General features: G+C 37.4%; 1 protein-coding gene across 4 annotated transcripts in view; it reads left to right on the top strand.

Annotated features, from left to right (window-relative positions):
* The window catches only part of LOC137248847 (uncharacterized), a 58245-nt gene that overhangs the window by 7283 nt on the left and 32059 nt on the right, over positions 1–18903 (top strand). Inside the window, exons 1-2 of one of the 4 annotated variants that reach the window (XM_067779742.1) lie at positions 903–949; positions 5413–5486. The exons of the other annotated variants lie outside the window; for them this stretch is intronic. The gene's annotated coding sequence lies outside the window, so the exon portion shown is untranslated. Of the gene's footprint in view, positions 1–902; positions 950–5412; positions 5487–18903 lie in introns of those variants that run through there. 4 annotated transcript variants of the gene reach the window in all.

Here is an 18903-nt window from a genome sequence, read left to right as displayed (position 1 = left end):
CTGATTTTTTATCCAGTTAATATTTCCCATGTCTTGCTTGATAAAAATTCCTTTGGAGCTTGTGGGAGAGTCAATGAGCTTTTCGCCTTTCCTGAAAATATTGATTTTTTGAGATGTAGGCGTGATACATGCGAATGGAAGAAGAAATAGGGCGGTACCCACTCCGCTGGAAGGCCAGGTGGAAAACGGTTTAAGTTCCTTTAGTGCTTCCAATTGACGACATTTACATAACTCACTGAGGAAAGTCTGACGAAATTTATTGTACGGCCAAAACCGTGTAAACTGATATGCGCCGATTTAATAATGAAAGAGGAGGTGAGCAGCAAGATGAGTTGCAAAATAAACCAAATTTTTCTGATGAAAGTGTCATGTGACATGGTATGGCCCTTGGAGTATTTAGGAGAAAGTTTTTGCGGAAAATGTATGGTACATCACAGGATGTCAACGGCGTATATCGAAGGAAATATAAAATGAGTTGCATAAGCTTTACGCAGATAACGAATTAACTGGTGAGGTAATAATAGGCGCATGGATAGAAATACTCCGGCCCACAGAGAGTTTCTGTCGATAGCCGAATTGTGCAGGCTGCAGAGAAAGAGAGACTTACATTTTATAAATTTTGCAACCTCACTTATTCTCTACATTTTCGTTAAATTTCATGCAAATAAACCACGACAATGATGACACCGCGCCAAGACAAGTAATACAACAAGAGGTATTACAATCCGCAGCTACAAGCACTACACGTACGGGTAGACACGTTAGTATTCCTCTGCGATACCGATGGCGCATCTAGAGGGGGAGTACTGTGGTACTCTGTACCATACCTCAAATTCCATAACTATTCAATATTGTTAACGTACCATATACTTACTTTCATTTTCTTTCCTTTTTCATTTGATATCTCATCGCAACCGGTTGTAATTTAACTAAGCTCATTCTAATTGTTATACTCAGTTGAGCAGAGCTCACAGAGTATATTAAGTTTGATTGGATAACGGTTGGTTGTACATATATAAAGGAATCGAGATAGATATAGACTTCCATATATCAAAATAATCAGGATCGAAAAAAAATTTGATTGAGCCATGTCCGTCCGTCCGTCCGTCCGTCCGTTAACACGATAACTTGAGTAAATTTTGAGGTGTCTTGATGAAATTTGGTATGTAGGTTCCTGAGCACTCATCTCAGATCGCTATTTAAAATGAACGATATCGGACTATAACCACGCCCACTTTTTCGATATCGAAAATTTCGAAAAACCGAAAAAGTGCGATAATTCATTACAAAAGACCGATAAAGCGACGAAACTTGGTAGATGAGTTGAACTTATGACGCAAAATAGAAAATTAGTAAAATTTTAGACAATGGGCGTGGCACCGCCCACTTTTAAAAGAAGGTAATTTAAAATTTTTGCAAGCTGTAATTTGGCAGTCGTGGAAGATATCATGATGAAATTTAGCAGGAAAGTTACTCTTATTACTATATGTACGCTTAATAAAAATTAGCAAAATCGGGGAAGGACCACGCCCACTTTTAAAAAAATTTTTTTTTTAAAGTAAAATTTTTACAAAAAATTTAATATCTTTACAGTATATAAGTAAATTATGTCAACATTCAACTCCAGTAATGATATGGTGCAACAAAATACAAAAATAAAAGAAAATTTCAAAATGGGCGTGGCTCCGCCCTTTTTCATTTAATTTGTCTAGGATACTTTTAACGCCATAAGTCGAACAAAAATTAACCAATCCTTTTGAAATTTGGTAGGGGAGTAGATTTTACGACGTTAACTGTTTTCTGTGAAAATGGGCGAAATCGGTTGATACCACGCCCAGTTTTTATACACAGTCGTCCGTCCGTCCGTCCGTCTGTCCGTTAACACGATAACTTGAGTAAATTTTGAGGTATCTTCATGAAATTTGGTATATATGTTCCTGGCACTCATCTCAGATCGCTGTTTAAAATGAACGATATCGGACAATAACCACGCCCAATTTTTCGATATCGAAAATTTCGAAAAATCAAAAAAGTGCGATAATTCATTACCAAATACGCATTAAGCGATGAAACTTGGTAGGTGAGTTGAGCTTATGACGCAGAATAGAAAACTAGTAAAATTTTGGCCATTGGGCGTGGCACCGCCCACTTTTAAATGAAGGTAATTTAGAAGTTTTGCAAGCTGTAATTTGGCAGTCGTTAAAGATATCATGATGAAATTTGGCAGGAACATTACCCTTATTACTTTATGTCTGCTTAATAAAAATTAGCAAAATCGCAGAACGACCACGCCCACTTTTTAAAAAAAATTTTTTTTAAATTCAAATTTTAAAAGAAGAGTTAATATCTTTACAGCATATAAGTAAATTATGCCAACATTCAACTCCAGTAGTGATGTGCTGCAACAAATTACAAAAATAAAAGAAAATTTCAAAATGGGCATGGCTCCGCCCTTTTTCATTTAATTTGTCTAGGATGCTTTTAATTCCATAAGTCGCACAAAAATTAACCAATCCTTGTGAAATTTGGTAGAGGCTTGGCTCCTAGGACGATAACTGTTTTCTGTGAAAAAGGGCGAAATCGGTTGAAGCCACGCCCAGTTTTTATACACAGTCCACCGTCTGTCCTTCCGCTCGGCCGTTAACACAATAACTTGAGCAAAAATCGATATATCTTTACTAAACTTAGCACACGTACTTATCTGAACTCACTTTATCTCGATATAAAAAATGGCCGAAATCCGACCATAACCACGCCCACTTTATCGATATCGAAAATTACGAAAAATAAAAAAATGCCATAATTCTATACCAAATACGAAAAAAGGGATGAAACATTGTAACTGGATTGGTTTATTGACGCAAAATATAACTTTGGAAAAAACTTTGTAAAATGGGTGTGACACCTACCATATTAAGTAGAAGAAAATGAAAAAGTTCTACAAGGCGAAATCAACAGCCCTTGGAATCTTGGCAGGAATACTGTTAGTGGTATTCCATATATAAATAAATTAGCAGTACCCGACAGATGATTTTCTGGATCACCTGGTCCACATTTTGGTCGATATCCCGAGAACGCCTTCACATATACATCTAAGGGCCACTCGCTTTTAAAACCCTCATTAATACCTTTAATTTGATATCCATATCGTACAAACACATTCTAGAGTCACCCCTGGCCCACCCTAATGGCGATATCTCGAAAAGGCGTCCACCTATAGACCTAATGCCCCCTCCCTATTAAAATGCTCAGTAACACCTTTCGTTTGATACCCATATCGTACAAACATTCTAGAGTCACCCCTGGCCCACCCTAATAGCGATATCTCGAAAAGGCGTCCACCTATAGACCTAATGCCCACTCCCTATTAAAATGCTCAGTAACACCTTTCGTTTGATACCCATATCGTACAAACATTCTAGAGTCACCCCTGGCCCACCCTAATGGCGGTATCTCGAAAAGGCGTCCACCTATAGACCTAATGTCCACTCCCTCTTAAAATGCTCAGTAACACCTTTCGTTTGATACCCATATCGTACAAACATTCTAGAGTCACCCCTGGCCCACCCTAATGGCGATATCTCGAAAAGGCGTCCACCTATAGACCTAATGTCCACTCCCTCTTAAAATGCTCAGTAACACCTTTCGTTTCATACCCATATCGTACAAGCATTCTAGAGTCACCCCTGGCCCACCCTAATGGCGATATCTCGAAAAGACGTCCACCTATAGACCTAATGCCCACACTCTCTTGAAATGCTCAGTAACACCTTTGGTCCACCTTTATGGCGATATCTCGAAAAGGCGTCCACCTATTGAACTAAGGATTACTCCCTTTTAAAATACTCATTACCACCTTTCATTTGATACCCATATCGTACAAACACATTCTAGAGTCACTTCTGGCCAACCCTAATGGCGATATCTCGAAAAGGCGTCCACCTATAGACCTAATGCCCACTCCCTCTTAAAATGCTCAGTAACACCTTTCGTTTGATACCCATATCGTACAAACATTCTAGAGTCACCCCTGGTCCACCTTTATGGCGATTTCTCGAAAAGGCGTTCACCTATAGAACTAAAGCCCATTCCCTTTTAAAATACTCATTACCACCTTTGATACCCATATCGTACAAACACATTCTAGAGTCACCCCTAGTCCACCTTAATGGCGATATCTCGAAAAGGCGTCCACCGATAGACCTAATGCCCACTCCCTCTTAAAATGCTCAGTAACACTTTTCGTTTGATACCCATATCGTACAAACATTCTAGAGTCACCTCTGGCCCACCCTAATGGCGATATCTCGAAAAGGCGTCCACCTATAGACCTAATGCCCACTCCCTCTTAAAATGCTCAGTAACACCTTTCATTTGATTCTCATATCGTACAAACACATTCTAGAGACACCCTTGGTCCACCTTTATGGCGATATCTCGAAACGGCGTCGACCTATGGAACTAAGGATCACTCCTTTTCAAAATACTCATTAACAGCTTTCATTCGATACCCATATCGTACAAACATATTCTAGAGTCACCCCTGGTCCACCTTTATGGCGATTTCTCGAAAAGGCGTCCACCTATTGAACTAAGGATTACTCCCTTTTAAAATACTCATTACCACCTTTCATTTGATACCCATATCGTACAAACACATTCTAGAGTCACTTCTGGCCAACCCCAATGGCGATATCTCGAAAAGGCGTCCACCTATAGACCTAATGCCCACTCCCTCTTAAAATGCTCAGTAGCACCTTTCATTTGATTCTCATATCGTACAAACACATTCTAGAGACACCCCTGGTCCACCTTTATGGCGATATCTCGAAACGGCGTCGACCTATGGAACTAAGGATCACTCCTTTTCAAAATACTCATTAACAGCTTTCATTCGATACCCATATCGTACAAATATATTCTAGAGTCACCCCTAGTCCACCTTTATGGCGATTTCTCGAAAAGGCGTTCACCTATAGAACTAAAGCCCATTCCCTTTTAAAATACTCATTACCACCTTTGATACCCATATCGTACAAACACATTCTAGAGTCACCCCTAGTCCACCTTAATGGCGATATCTCGAAAAGGCGTCCACCGATAGACCTAAGGCCCACTCCCTCTTAAAATGCTCAGTAACACCTTTCATTTGATACCCATATCGTACAAACAAATTCTAGAGTCAGCCCTGGTCCACCTTTATGGCGATATCCCTAAATGGCGTCCATCAATAGAACTCTCTCTTAAAATACTCTTTAATACCTTCCATTTGATATACATGTCATACAACCACATTCCAGGGCTACCCTAGGTCCATTTTCCTACATGGTGATTTCCCTTATTTTGTCTCCATAGCTCTCAACTGAGTATGTAATGTTCGGTTACACCCGAACTTAGCCTTCCTTACTTGTTTTTTCATTAAAGTTATAATTGTAATTAAAGCATAAAATCATTCGGTTTATTCATTTGGCATATTCCTCACATTGGTAAGCTATAAACAAACAAAGTTTTAGCCAAGCCGCAAGCATTTATCATAATTTATGTAACAATAGTCTAGTAACATCTAAATTATGTAATTAAAATTTTATACCAACCAAAACGCCATCATCTGTATTGAAGCAACGGCAACGTTGAAGTCCATACTTTCGCTAACCCACGCATACACTTGCAAACGTGTTTGATGAATAAACACACCTTTTCTGCTCCCGGTAGGAAAAATGTAATATGCTCAATTACTTTCGGTACTTAGTAGGCTGTTAGCCGTTTGAACGAGTTTAGATCTCCAGCAAAGCGTTTCAGCTGCTTCTTCGTTCTTAGCCTGGATTAAAGTGATCCCAAACCTTTTTTGCTTGATACGAAGCATCTTCATTCTCTTGCATACATTGGCCTTATCCAAATCGGTATCGATAAATCTGCTTCCATAACCGGCGCCAAAATCAGGCGCCATCTCACTGGTTGCTGTTACCTTATAGCGGCATGGGTACGGCAACTGTCTTCTTTTGATTTTTGTTCCCCTGTTAAATGTACTTTCTGATGTCTCCAGACGCTAACGATCGGAAAAACTGGCCTACCCAGCCATGAAGATTGCCTGTCAGCCGACCGAAATGGAATTTCTTTCATTCAACAGAGGCTACAAGATCCTTAAGTTTAGGCCATATTTAATGAAGAAAGACTGGTAGTACTATGTGATAGCTTTACCAAACGCATTTCATTAAAATTGAGGCTTACAGATAAGTAATACAAACTTGAAAATATGGAGCTCCCATATTTGTATTAGCTGACTGCCCCAGCGCATTCTAATCGGAGTTCAAAACCATTGAGAATTCAGCTAGAGCGCTAAAAATTGGTACAGGAAAGGAGCAAATAAAGCTTATAACTCAACAGCCGTTAAATCGAGGGTGATCTGCATAGAAAACTGCGCTCTAGATTACCTTGAACTATTTTTACACGCATTTATTTACACAGACATAACAAGATGTCTGTTCAAAGGCGGATGCAAAAAGTTTAGAGCAATATATATTGCACTCTTGTGTAAAATATAGTTGGACGAACGCATGCCTCTTGATTGGAACAAATTATGAGAAATGCGATACCTAATCAGTACGAAATACATTGGACACAGCCTGGTCATTATTGTGCGAAATACTGCAGTCCTGGGTCAAAAAACCGATAGTGTCCAGTCATTGATGCTGATTTTGACTACAGGTCAAATCTTCGAGGAGGCGTATAACAAAAGATTTTGTAAGCGCAATCCATTTGTAGCCTTTAAAGCTCCAGAGTGCTCTAAACGGAGTTTCCTGTGTGCTGGTATATCTGAATTAAAGTTTCGTGCCTTGTCAAATTACACTCATCAGCACTATTGTATCCTCAAGGATTGGGAACGACCTAAACGAGCTTTTTCAAATCAACCGAGGCTTCAGACAATGTGACAGTCCAAAAACTGCAAAAGACTTCGTCTATTTGTAAAACGTTATCCTCCGGAGAACGAAGTAAAGTCTTCCCTCGACGAAAAACGATAACGCTCTATATATTATTTATCATACCCGTCCTGGTTCGCACAGTGCCACAAGAAGATAACCCATAGATCATGCGGGAGAAAAGTTAACCGGAACGTTAACGGCCCTTTCTGTGATATCAAGGGCGTACCTTGTAGATTATTGTAGTGGTTATTAGCTGTACGAAATTTAGGTTAATATGAACATTTTGGCAAGGAATAAAGGTACATTCTAAGGCAGATTCTATCCCTATTCACACCCAAGCAGAATGGGAAAATCGACTTTACCTTCAAAGAAGAATTGAGAAAAAAAGAAAAACATGGAAAAAGTCTTATTGAAGGTATATCGTTGCAATAAATGATAACATATTTTCAGGCTGTCCACTTTTAAACTATTCAAATGCTTGTTTTCCCAATGGGTTTTTTGTATGGCATGTGAGATTAATATGTTGGAAAATAAATGTTTGAATGTATATTTGAAATTGGTACTCAAAAGACATAGTCGTACGCATATTTACATAATCGTACGCATATTTATATATAGCTATACATCTACGTAAATATGAATATCTCTATCAACTTAATACAATCCTCGCTAACACATCTTTATCACAAATACTGGGATGTAATAATCATTATACCTTTCATGAACATGAAATGGTATATTAACTTTGGTCCGATGTTTGTAACGTTGAGAAATATAGAAGATAGACTCACCATTAAGTATACCGAATTGATCAGGGCGACGAACTGAGTTGATATAGCCATGTCCGTCTGTCCGTCCGTCCGTCTGTCTGTTTGAACGCAAACTAGTCCCTCAAATTTTGAGATATCTCAATGAAATTTGGCACAAGGATGTTTTTTTGTATTATATTAAATATTTGTCGGATGCGGTAGGATCGGACCACTATAACATATATCTCCCATACAACCGATCGTTCGGATAAGACGACTTTTGTCATTCCTGCCGCAATTTAGAAAGTATAAACGTGAAACTCGGTGATATATATTTTAATATATCACAGAAGATTTTCTGAAAAAATCACTTTGATCGGAGCTATATATAGTATATATCCCATACAACTGATCGTTCAGATAAAAAGATTTTTGGCAATTTCGCTTTTAATTTCCAATATAAAACCTTAAACTTGGCGATATTTATTCTAATTTTATTTTTATTTATTTTATTTTTTTAATTTATTTATTTATCAGTCTACAAATTAAACAATTAAACAGACCAAATATACCGACACTTAATTCACAGATGTAATACACGATGTAAACAGCATAAACAGTCATCAATTTTAATATTTAATAGTTTAATATTTAAACAGTATTTAATTAAACGCTTGACAATTTCAATTATAAACTTAGAAGTAAGCAAAAGTTAAAATGTAAATGTGTTAAAATGTACTCGTGAGGAGCTATTAAATAATAATTTATGAAATTGACAATAGAGCAAATTAATAGTAGGTAAAATATATACAGAATATAATTTATACAGAATTTCATTACATACATATAAAAATAATGATCACAACGCAATTTTGCCAACAAGTTTCAAGTAACTGGTACTTCATATTTGAAACAGAGGGTTGAACAGTATTATTACGGTTTAGCGTTCTTTGCTTCATTTCGAATTACAAATTTAATGTAGTTAAAAGGTATTTTTTAATACCAAGAAACGAGTCGCAGACGTCTAAATTTTTACAGTGTTTATTAAAATCACGACATAAACAGCGAAGTGGTTCGTGCATTTCATAATTCGACCTGCATGTAGCTACAAAAATTGATTGAAAATGTCTAGATGGCCTTATAGGAACGTTAAAATTAATTTCACCAAGCAAAAATGAACTATTTATTAGTTTTACAATAAATAAGACACCAAGCATCTCCCTGCGGCTCTGCAATGTGGGCAGCTGTATTCGTTTTAATCGGCTGCAATAGGGCGGAAGATTTTTAGAAGGATCCCATGGTAAGTGTTTTAAAGCGAAAAGCAAACATTGTTTCTGGACCGATTCCAGCTTGTCAGAATGAACCTGATAACGCGGATTCCAAATTATTGAAGCGTATTCCAAAGTAGGCCTGACCAATGATATAAAAGAGTTTTTGTAACGTATAGGTCATTGAATTCTTTAGACCAACGTTTAACGAAAGCCAAAGTACCTTCAGCGCTATGCACGCAAGATTCAATATGAAGTTTAAAATCGAGTTTTGGATCCATTGTAACGCCTAAATCAATAAAATTAGTTACTTGCTTGATTACATAGTCGCCAATAACATAACCATGGGATTGGAAGGACTTCCTTGTAAAACACATGAACTTATATTAATATATCATAGAAGATTTCATGAAAAAATCATTTCGATCGAAGCTATATATAATATATATCCCATACAACCGATCGTTCAGATAGAAAGATTTTTAGCCATTTCTCCCTTAATTTCCAATATAAAAACGTTAAATTTGGTGATATTTATTCTAATATATCATAGAAGATTTCCTGAAGAAATCACTTTGATCGCAGCCTATGTATATAGTGTATACCTATCCCATACAACCGATCGTTCAGATAAAAAGGTTTTTGGCCATTTCTCCCTTAGTTTCCAATATAAAAACGTGATACTTGGTGATATATATTCTAATATATCATAGAAGATTTCCTGTAAAAATCGTTTCGATCGGAGCTATATATAATATATATCCATACAACCGATCGTTCAGATAAGGGGGTTTTTTGCCATTTTTTATTTTATACTCCCGTCCTTACTTGTTTTTACTTGTTATTGTTTCTTTAGTTGGGTTGATTGTTGTCGATGACACAAATTTTATGCATTAACATAACGGTACTGTATTATTATTCATACTTGCTAATGGCTACACACAAACGTATATACATACATAAGGACATATCGTTATACCCTGCAAAAATTGTTGGATTACGTGTTCCATTTTCTTCATGTTGGAGTACTCTAACAATACTCCTTTGCAATGCGTTTGCGGACCACCATCAGCCGATCATTGGTCGTTTTTTAACGACCGTGATCACGACATGATGACGATCGAACAGAGTTGCCAAGAGTAAAATATTGCATACAAATAACTGATAATAAAATTTTACTATGGCAACTCTGATAAAAGCAAACGCGCACTGGTTTTATGTATACATACAATAGTATAGAGATATATTAGTTTCTTTATTCACGCAAATGCTAAATAACATAAGATTATTCGTAGTAAAAAATATAAAAGTTGTATTGCCACTCTTCATTTACATTCATTTTAAATTAAATTCATTCCGATAATTCTTTCCGACACAATTCCTCTTTAGTACTTTGGCATATGATCCTCTGTGGGTACTCCATGGAGTACTACAGTGAAAGTACTTTGGAAAGTACTCTCACGTATGTACTCTATGGAATACTCACTCCTCTCCTAGGACATCGCAATGTTAATTGGAGCACATTTTTTGTATGAATACAGATTAGTTTTGGAATACTCCTATACTCCCAAAGGAGTATTCCTTACATTATTTATGGAGTACTCGCGTTTTTTGAAGGGTAGCTTAATTCACAGACGCCTTAACCAAGAAAATTTTAAATTTCACAGAAGAAACAAGAGACATTTTATTTTTACACTAGCGGACCCGGCAGATGTTGTTCTGCCCTAACTTTCGCCTATCTGCATAAGTTTTAAGAAGTGTTTACCTCTTAATCTCCCTCCCGCTTTTTCTTGACCATTTATTCACTCCTCCCCATGCCATTCTCTTTCTATGCGTATCTTTCTCCCTTTCCGTCTCTTTTCTTCTGCTCTATTTCCGTCTAAGGGGCCAATTAATGGTGACTTATAACAATAAAAACATAACCAGATAAAACAGCTGATCGAACCTACCTTATGGAAATCAATGTAATCGATTAATGGTGCCATACCATAACGCCATAACCATACCATAGCCAACCAATTGGTTTTTGATTTTTCGCCATATCCATAACCTAAAAATATTTGAGTTGGTGAATTTAATAACTTTTTGTAGATTTTATTCATTGTTTTGGATACCTTATGGCTAAAAGACTTATTTTTTTTTTATGTTGGGCACTTTTTGCGTTTTCTTCATTTTTATGAAATTTTCACGATTTTTAGGTTGAGGCACCATTATTCGATCACATTGGAGATGGTTATGGATATGGGTATGGTTACGATTATGGCGTTAAGGTTAAGGAAGTTTAATTTGGCTTTAACTCTCTATCTTCGTCCAAGTCTTGTAAATACCATATATATACCCAGGCCCGACGACAGGGGGGGGGGGGGGGGGGGTGGGCGGTGGGTGTGGGGGTTTTCCCCGGGCCCGGGTTTTCTCAGGGAGCCCGCCATTTAGAGGTACTAAGACATTTTTTTTTAATTCAGGATAGTCTTTAGTTGTTCCATGTGCAAATTTTAAGCCGAATTTCAAAAGCAAGGAATATTGATAATGGTTGTTTGCCTGGACCTGAGGAGACAATAAAAATATCAACAAAAATGTATGTTTACATGAATCCGAAATCGTAAAGTTTTCGTGGTGACACTGATGAAGGTTCATCTTCAAAATGTCTTCCAACAATACCACCAACTGTATCAAAGTCCAGATTATTTAAACGACTTCGGAATCGGTACCGTGAATAATGAGTTTTTGCGATCTGAAGAAGTCAACGAAATAATTCTACGAGGTCATCAAAAGTGTCCTCTTATTTTTCCACCTGATTGTCATGACGAGGCATTTCCTACCTCGTTGTTAAACAGAATCTTACCAAATGGAGAGAAAGTGGAGCGTGACTGGTTAGTGTGGAGTGCCAGTAGCAATGCTTTTTATTGCCTATCATGTCGCCTATTAAGAACCAATATCGACCTAAAATTTGTTATGCGGATATTTGAAATTTCAGGTACGGAAGAAGCTATATGATAAACTGCCATCACATGAAAATGTTATATTCAATGCCGATCTTTGCAAAATCTAATTCAAAAGGAGGCTACAATTGATACACCTATCAATGACCCGCTAATCACTGAAACTGAAAAGTGGAAAGACATGTTATATAGAATTTTGGACACTATTCTATTTTTGGGTGAAAGAGGCCTAGCTATCAAAGGCGAAGGTTTATATATTGGTGAACGCAACAATAGACATTTTTTGGGCATCTAAGATCTCATAAGCCATTATGATCCGATACCTAGAGATCATTTGGAGAAGGTTTGGATTTCACAACAGCAGCAAAAACGTTTACAACTTCACTATCTTTCCCCAGACATTTAGAACTAGTTTATAGAAATTTGTGCAAAGCACGTGAGGGAACTATATTAGATCAAGGCAAGAAAGCCAAGTATTTTGCTATTATCGTTGATGCTATGCCTGATGCTAGTCACGTTGACTACGTTCATTTTGCTAACTCCATTTCAATTCGAAAGCAACAACTTTTACAATTCAAGAACGGTTTTTGGCTTTCGTGGATTGTAACCCAAAAACTGGTCAGGAAATCGCTGATTTAATTTGCCATACTCTAGGTAAACATGAAATACCATTAAAAGATTACTCGCCTTGTCCAACCCGCAGTCTGAATTTATGTGGTGCTGATGCTGCAGAATGTTGTACGGCTGCAATTACTTTCTTAGACGTTGTACAAAAATGTTTTACTATTTTCAGCAGCAGTCCACAACGATGGGCATCCTCAAAAAATGTACCGTCATAGTCTTTCAGCCAAATTTGACTGCGCAAGCATACGGCGATGTTACCGACATTTTCAAGTACATCAACAAGTTAGAATATATCTTGCTGTCCTCAATTTGGTTCAAAATACTGACTACCATTAATGAAAGAAACGTGGTCCTCCAAGCTAGAGACGCCACCATAGATGTTGAGGTCCGACATCTAGATGCCTTATTAGCTGATTTGAAGTTGATCAGGAACCAATGGGAAACAATTTGAAACGAATGAAAAACAGTTGCCATTAAATTGAACATCTCGCCAAAGTTTTCGGACATTCGAAAGAGAAAACCCAAAAGACGTTTTGAAGATAATGGAAGTGAGATGATTACGGATGATCCAGAGTCTGATTTTAAAAACAATACATTTTTGGTGATCGTTGGTTCGGTAATCATTGGCATTACTGAACGATGTGCAGCTATGAGAAATTTGAGCGAGACGTTTTCCTTTTTGTGACAATTTGAAGACATGGATGAAACTACGGTTCGGACGAGCGCAGCAAAATTTGTCGAAGAATACAATTCGGACATTTCTCAAAGCTTAGAATGCGAATTAGTTCACTTGAAACACATTTACGAAGCAAATGTTGATAAAGGTATGTCACCATTGGAATTGATAAATGTCATCTACATATGGTCAAAATCTGTATACGATTTTCCCCAACATTTGTGTTGCTTTACGTATCTTTTGCACTATACTATACCTGTCACTGTAGCTAGTGCAGAACGTTCCTTCAGCGTCCTTTCAAGAATCAAAAACTTTCATAGAACGTGTTCATCTCAAGAGTGAGTTTCAGGACTTGCCACGCTTTGTGGTATTTTGGCAAGACAGTTACATTTTGATATTGTTATAAAAATTTTGCAGCGAAAAAAGCAAGAAAAGCCACTCTTTGATATTCGAACTTTCTATATTGAATAATTAAAATTTATAATCATCATTCAATTAATCAGAAATGTATTAAAATGTTACCAAATAACTAGAGCAGATTATTTGAAAGAATATGTGGCTTCTAAAAGAGAATGTTATTTCTACGTTACAATAAAATAGTATAAATAGTAAATATTCTGTGTTAATTTTATTGTCAGCTCTTAGTCCAAAAATCATTTAGTTGATGTGGCAAACCATTTTTTTGATGTAATCCATCAATAATGATTCATGAATGATACGTCATTAATTCAAGTAAATCAAATTTATTAGTGGATTTTTTATAGGGGGCCCGTAAATAGTTTAGTCCCGGGCCCGGATTTTCTCTCTACGGCCCTCTATATACGAAATTTGAGGCAAACCGAACCGTGAATAGAGTTTGGTAGAACACATGGGTTTCGGTCCACTTTCCGGGAAGCAACTTTACAGGAAAACTCTTCGTTTTGCCATGACTGAGCGATGAGCGACTCTGCAAGTTTGAATAAAATCGGGCAGTGCTTTCGGAGTCCATTAGCTGCATAAAACATACATCCTTCTTTATATGTATGTATAGAGATAGGTAAATTAAATCTCAGCACACAAACAAAATGCCACAAGGCACGGCGAAGGGCACAGAGGGCACGCGCGTCGCCCCGATATGATGAGCTACACAATACCTACATATCCCAAAGAACGACGCTTAAAAATACTATAAAGAAGAGCAAGAGAGCCTGCTTCAAGGAACTGATGGATAGTGCTGATCTTGATCCTTGGGGATTGGCTTACAAAACGGTGATGGCGAAAATTAAAGGGCGAAATCAGAGCAGCCTACATGAAACTCTTTTTCCGACACAAGATTACCGGACCTATCAACGCGAGGTTCTCGAAATCGAACTTCCCTGAGGCACGGAAATTGTTGGCTATGCAGATGATATTATGTTAGTAGCAATGGCCAAGAAACTTGATCTGCTCCAAGAATTATGTAATGACGCCGTGGGAAGAATAAAGGAATGGCTGACGAATATAGGGCTGGAGATGGCTAGCAATAAGACAGAAGTGGTTCTCGTGAGCCCAAAGCGGGCTGTGGATGTGCTGGCCCTAACCATAGGAGATTATCAAATAAATTCAAAGCCTTCCTTGAAATATTGAGGAGTAATCATTGACTCAAAACTAACTTTTACGGAGCACTTCAGGACAGTGGGGGAGAAAGTTTCTAGAGTTAGTGGAGCACTAACGCGCATAATGGCCAACATCGGCGGCCCAGGCGAAGGCACCCGTCAGCTATTATCCAACGTAACCAGCCCTATAATATTATATGCAACACCAGTATGGCACGGATCTAAAATGGTCCACCAAAAAGATATATTAGCAGCCTATCGCATTACTGCTATACGAATAGCATGTGCTTATCGGACGGTGTCCGACCACGCGATCCATGTTTTATCCAAGAAAATCTCAGAAGATCTACTCTCAGGTGAAATGGCCGAACTGTATGGCATTGGATTCAGCCGACCATCTGAAGATGCTAAGAAAAGCGCAAAGTCGCGAACAATAGTTAGGTGGCAAGAACGGTGGGAAGATTCGAGAAAATGGCGCTGGACCTTCATGCTAGTCCGGAATATAGCGGAATGGTACGAGCGAAAACACGACGAACTAAATTACCACCTCACACAGATATTGAGTGGGCACGGCGGCTTCAAGGAATATCTACATAAGCGTGGGATAGAGGAGGATCCTTTCTGTCCACACTGTCCCTCCGAATTGGAAAGCGCAGAACATGTTTCACCGCCCTCGTTTTCACGGCGAAAGACTGTACACAGAGTTTTTGGAGAGGAGCCTTCCATTACGAATTTAGTTCCACGAATGTGCGGACAAATAGATTGTTGGACTGCTGTGAGCAAGATGGTCTTTATTGTAATGACAAAATTGATGCATGCTGAAAGGGAGCGCAGAGAAATGCGAATACGAGGTAGTGGTGACTAAATCGCCTTTCCCCCCGTGACGTTATGCCTAACGGCGGTCCCACGGGGAGCGGACGCATGAACAGGATTAGCCTGGTTTCATTGGGCCACTTGAGGGTAGTGCGCTACCCCAACGTCCAAGAAAAAAAAAAGTGCACAAACATTAGCATATACATACATACCAACATACCACAAAAATAAGACTTTTGCTTAAGAATTTTAACGTTTTGTTGCTCTTTTTAAACAATATTGCTCATATTAGAAACAATCAAGTATTTTTTTTATGCAGAACGAAGGTAAATGTTTCAAAGTTTTACTTCAAAGAAGAAATGTTCTAATCGATCCATCCTTTTTAAACTTATAGCAGTGTTAACAAAATTTTTTTGATTTTTTACTACATTTTGGCAATTTGCCACGCCCTTATAACAATACCTTCAACTTATATTGAAAATGTCCATCTCCCGGAGCTTAGCTTTCAAACTCAAAATATCTCCGTTGTTATTGGATCTAACAAATTAAAGTTTTTACAGCGCGTGTATTTTAATATGACATATCAGAATCTGTGAAAAACGCAATTTCGCAAAATCTGTGGGTTAGGGCCTTTGTGAACTAAGCTAACGACATTTGCACACATGCATACATACATTAATTCCCTGCAAAAGGCCCAAAATGAAAATAAAACAAGTAAGGACGCTACAGTCTTCGGCTGTGCCGAAGACTTCATACATTTCATGAATGGGGCTGGAAGGCTAAGTTCGGGTGTAACCGAACATTACATACTCAGTTGAGAGCTGTGGAGACAAAGTAAGGGAAAATCACCATGTTGTAAAAAGAACCTAGGGTAACCCTGGAATGTGTTTGTATGACACGTGTATCAAATGGAAGGTATTAAAGAGTATTTTAAGAGGAAGTGGGCCATAGTTCTACAGATGGACGCCATTTAGGGTTATCGCCATAAAGGTGGCCCAGGCCTGACTCTAGAATTTGTTTGTACGATATGGGTATCAAATAAAATGTGTTAATGATAATTTTAAAAGGGAATGGACCTAAGTTCTATAGGTGGACGCCTTTTCGAGATATCGCCATAAAGGTGGACCAGGGGTGACTCTAGAATTTCTTTGTACGATATGGGTATCAAATGAAAGGTGTTAATGAGTATTTTAAAAGGGCGTGGGCCTTAGTTCTATAGGTGGACGCCTTTTCAAGATATTGCCATAAAGGTGGACCAGGGGTGACTCTAGAATTTGTTTGTACGATATGGGTATCACATTAAAGGTATTAATGAGGGTTTTAAAAGGGAGTGGCCCTTAGTTGTATATGTGAAGGCGTTTTCGAGATATCGACCAAAATGTGGACCAGGGTGATCCAGAACATCATCTGTCGGGTACCGCTAATTTATTTATTTTTTTTTTAATACCACGAACAGTATTCCTTCTAAGATTCCAAGGGCTTTTGATTTCGCCCTGCAAAACTTTTATATTTTGCGTCAATAGACCAATACAATTACCATGTTTCATCCCTTTTTTCGTATTTGGTATAAAATTATGGCATTTTTTTCGTAATTTTCGATATCGAAAAAGTGGGCGTGGTCATAGTCGGATTTCGGCCATTTTTTACATCAAAACAAGTGAGTTCAGATAAGTACGTGAACTGAGTTTAATAAAGATATATCGATTTTTGCTCAAGTTATCGTGTTAACGGCCGAGCGGAAGGACAGACGGTCTACTGTGTATAAAAACTGGGCGTGGCTTCAACCGATTTCGCCCTTTTTCACAGAAAACAGTTATCGTCCTAGAATCTAAGCCTCTACAAATTTCACAAGGATTGGTAAATTTTTGTTCGACTTATGGCATTAAAAGTATCCTAGACAAATTAATTGAAAAAGGGCGGAGCCACGCCCATTTTGAAATTTTCTTTTATTTTTGTATTTTGTTGCAACATATCATTACTGGAGTTGAATGTTGACATAATTTACTTATATACTGTAAAGATATTAACTTTTCTTTTAAAATTTGAATTAAAAAAAATATTTTTTTAAAAAGTGGGCGTGGTCATTCTCCGATTTTGCAAATTTTTACTAAGCAGACATATAGTAATAAAATATTACGAAATTGCCTGATGATGATTACGTTGGCGGTTTTCGAAGTGGTACCATCGCAATATGCCAGTAAATGTTTCTTTCTTTTCAGTTTCTCTTAGAAATACATAATAATTGAATATTCAATTATTATAAGCCGGTGTTAAGCTCATGAATCCTTAATGAAAATAAAAATATTTTATGGTAATAATTATATGACACAAACAAGCGATCACAGTGTGAACTTCACACGCATTAATACATATCTAAACATTTCCAGTCAAAAATTTGAACCTTATAAAAGACTTATTTCATATGGCCAAAAGGCTTGTGTGCATTAATTTTATAAGAAATATAAGTTGTATGGAATTTTCATTATAATACATCTTTCTGTACTATTAGGTTTATCTGAAAGATAACGTTATGTATAACGCTTAAAACCCTTATAAAAAAAAAGGCCAACATAAGGAATAATAGTAAGCCATTATGTAGGATATAACACCCGTATGTTAGGGCTCATGGAACAAGAAAAATAGGGCTTACATAAGGCATGAGACACTACTTGCTGTAGTAGTACCTTTTATATTAAGATTATAACCCACTTAAAGCCAGCCTTATATGAGACGTTATAATAAGAAAAGGCATTCAGGATAATGCCCTGATTATAAGGTTTATGAACCAGGTATAATAAGGAATAGTATGTCATATTTTAACCTGATCATGAGTCTTGCATGGGACTTATAATAAGACACCATCTGACTTTAAATTCCTTTATTTATTTTTACAATCACCTGTTTCAAAACTTTATTTAAGTATGGATTGGTAATCTATTGTAACGAATTTTGGGAAAGTGCTGATAATTATACACCTTCTGCTACCGTTCGAATCGCTGAACTGTTGAATAAATAACTCCAATATATTGCAAAATGGTGTTTAGTAGACTACTTTGGGAGTAGTACTTCACTAATAGCGAGTTTAAATCAAACTGATTCCTCAGTTTGCGCTGCTTTTATTCTCCTTAGGTCTAGACGTTTCACGCACATGCCTTCTAGAACAGTTGTATCGCATGCTTGGTTATTTAACTACATATATACATGTATATCTGTAGTTTATGCTTTTCTTCTAGCCGTATGCGTGTGTATGTGTGAGTAACAGTCTCTGCCCTTAGCTGCCGGCTACATATATGTATATGAAATAATCTCTCTGATTCAAGCTGCTAGTTTTGTGTATGGA

The sequence above is a fragment of the Eurosta solidaginis genome, chromosome 4, assembly GCF_040869045.1.
Source record: "Eurosta solidaginis isolate ZX-2024a chromosome 4, ASM4086904v1, whole genome shotgun sequence".
NCBI classification, from domain to species: domain Eukaryota; kingdom Metazoa; phylum Arthropoda; class Insecta; order Diptera; family Tephritidae; genus Eurosta; species Eurosta solidaginis.
This window is presented reverse-complemented; position numbering and strand designations above follow the sequence as displayed.